Genomic DNA, 3,082 nt, shown 5'->3' with positions numbered 1-3,082 from the left:
CACCTGAATGGCCCCATTGTAGCAAGAATCCTGCTAAATCAGTTAAGAGAGAATCTCCCATCCTTGATATCTGGCCGCCTTGGTCTGACTTCAGCAGGAAACCTGTTAAGCTGGTTTAGCAGGAACCCACCTACCCTTGCTTTTTCCATCTGCTGGCCCCTCCTTCTGGTCGCTGGCTAAAAATCCCCAGCTGTCTTTACTGTATTCAGAATGGAGCTCAGTCCTACGCTGAGGTTTCTTTTCCCTAGTTGCAGTTGTTCCTGAATAAAACTCTGTTTCTACTACTTTAAGTAGTGCCTGACTCTGGTTTTCCCTAACAGCCTGGAGAGATCTTCATGGGATTAACATCATGATTACAGTTTCAATTTTTAAAATTAGCTATATAACTATTCAGACTCTCTGTTAATTCCAGTGTTGGTTTTAGGATTTTTAAAAAAGGAATCTGTCTCTTTCACCTGAATTTTCAAAAAATATTTTTGGACTAAAGTTAGTAAGATCCTCTTAAGATCTTTTTATATACTTATAGGATTATCAGGCTTAGGAAGACAAAATGGGATTGTCCCTTTTTCCACTCCTATATTTATATTTTGTAGCATTTCTTTTTCTTTTAATCAGTCTTGTTAGATGTTTATCACTTTTGCTGATAGTCTCTTTTGTACATTAATTTCTGCTTTTTGTTATTTTCTTCCTTCATGCTTCTTTGAGTTTAATTTGCTCTTCCTTTTCTTTCTTTTTTCTTTTTGAGGAAGATTAGCCCTGAGCTAACTATTGCCAGTCATCCTCTTTTTTTGCTGAGGAATCCTGGCCCTGAGCTAACATCTGTGCTCATCTTCCTCTCCTTTATATGTGGGACGCCTACCACAGCATGGCGTGCCAAGTGGTGCCATGTCCGCACCCGGGATTCGAACCGGTGAACCCCAGGTCGCAGAGAAACAGAACGTGTAAACTTAACTGCTGCATCACTGGGCTGGCCCCTGCTCTTCCTTTTCTAACTTCCTAAGATAAACACTTAGGTAATTGATTTCAGGTCTTTTTTTCTAACGCATTTTTAAGGATATACAATTCTCTCTGTTTCAGTTGTGTCCCCTAAAGTTTGGCAAATCATATTTTCGTTACCATTAAACTAGCAATATTTTCCAATTGCCATTGTGATTTCTTCTTGGATCCATGGTTATTATCTTGCATTGGATCCTTGGGAAACAGATTCTCAGATGGAGAGTTGCATGTAGGAGATTTATTAGAGCTCTCAAGAACTACGCCAGTAGAGGAGTGAGGTAAGGATTGTTCGGAGGGAGAAATTCAACTATTATATATCTGCCACAGAGGTCTTAGCCAATGTCCTGGGGAGGTCTGGACCTGGGATGGAACTTCAGAGTTGTCTGGCGGAGATAAGGCTTTCCTACTGCTGTATGGACCAATCATTGGATGCAGAACGTGCTCGGAGAGGGCGTGTAACCTCAGGCAAGATGGCTGCTCTTTGTTTTTATGGAAATTTCCGACAGGAGTCTCATGTTCCCTAGTAGCTGACAAAATAGATGTTTGGGTCCTGAAGTGGGAGGAGCTGCATATATCGCAATAGTTATTTAAAAACTTAATTTCCAAGAAGTTGGGAATATTCTGATCATCTTTTTGTTATCAATAGCTGGCCTAATTCTGCCATGGTTAAAGAACACACTCTAATTTGTTTCAATCCTTTCCATATGCTGGGATTTGATTTCTGGCCCAGCACACAGTTCATTTTGGTAAATGTTTACCTGCACTTGAAAACAATGAGTATTCTTTCTTTGCTGGTTGCCATGCTGTCTATAAATCAATTAGGTCAACCTTGTTAATTGGGACATTCATACCTTTTATATCTTTGACATTCCCATCTTTTATATCCTTACTGATCTTTTTTTCTATTCTACTAGTTATTGAGAGAAGTGTGTTCAAATCTTCCACTATATTGTGGACTTGTTGATATTTCCTTTTATCTTAAGAAATTTTTGCTCTTTGTTATTAGATACATACAAATTTATGATTGTTATATTTTCTTAGTGGATTAACCCTTTTATTATTATGAAATGTCTTGCTTTAACTCTAGTGATGTTTCTTGCTTTAAATCATAACTTGTCATGTTGGTCTGGCTACCTCAGCTTTATTTTGGTGTTTGCATGATATACATTTTCTATCCTTTTACTTTTTTTGAGCTTTTCTGTCTTTTTATATTTGACATGTGTAGCTTGCAAGCAGCGTTAGTTGAGTTTTCCTATTTAATGTAGACTGACAGTTTTTTTCTTTTGTTTACACTATTTAGACCACTTATGTTTAATGTAATTATTGGTAAAGTTTTTTAACCTGCAATCTTATATTTTTTTTCTGCTTGTCCTACATCTTTATGTTCTTTATCTGTCTTTTATTTATTTTTATTTTTGCCTCTTTTGGATTAATAAACTACTTTTAAAATTTTCTATTCTCCTCTTTGTTAGCTTTTTCTTAAAGATTTTTCTTTTAAGATGTTCTTGTGCTATTCTTTTGGAAGTTATTCTAGAGATTAAAACAATCATTCTTGACTTATTCAAGTCTAATATAAATAAGTTCTTTACCCTTTGTAAGACAATGCTAAGTTCTTAGAACAACTTAACTCCACGTATCCCCTCTTTCCTTTTGTTATTTTTGTCACGCAGTTTTATTCTATACATATTTAATTCTTCATAAGGCATTATTATTACTGTTTTGTACAATTAATATTCGTTTAGATTTACGTAAGTTTATATGGTTCATTATTCCTGTGTGTATTTTTGTTTTGTAGTCTTCTGCCTGACACTTTGGGGAAAACCATTGCTGAGTGTTGGATTCATTCTCAGCGCTTTCCTTCTCTTTGATATCTTGGCCTCTCAAGACCACTTTTGTAACCTCCAATCCCATTTTGTCTTCCTAGCCCTGTAACATTGTTTAAAACTCTTCTGACTTCTCTGCCTATTAGCAGGTGCCCTCTGCTCAGCTTCTTAATCTCTAGACCAGTACCAGGAATTAGCACGTGCCTGGAAGGTGAAATTGGGATGCAGAAAGCTGGGCTCACCTCTACAAGTTTCCCTTCTTT

This window comes from Equus quagga, chromosome 9, assembly GCF_021613505.1.
Source record: "Equus quagga isolate Etosha38 chromosome 9, UCLA_HA_Equagga_1.0, whole genome shotgun sequence".
Lineage (NCBI taxonomy): Eukaryota > Metazoa > Chordata > Mammalia > Perissodactyla > Equidae > Equus > Equus quagga.
The sequence above is the reverse complement of the archived record's forward strand: the minus strand, read 5'-3'. Positions refer to the sequence as shown.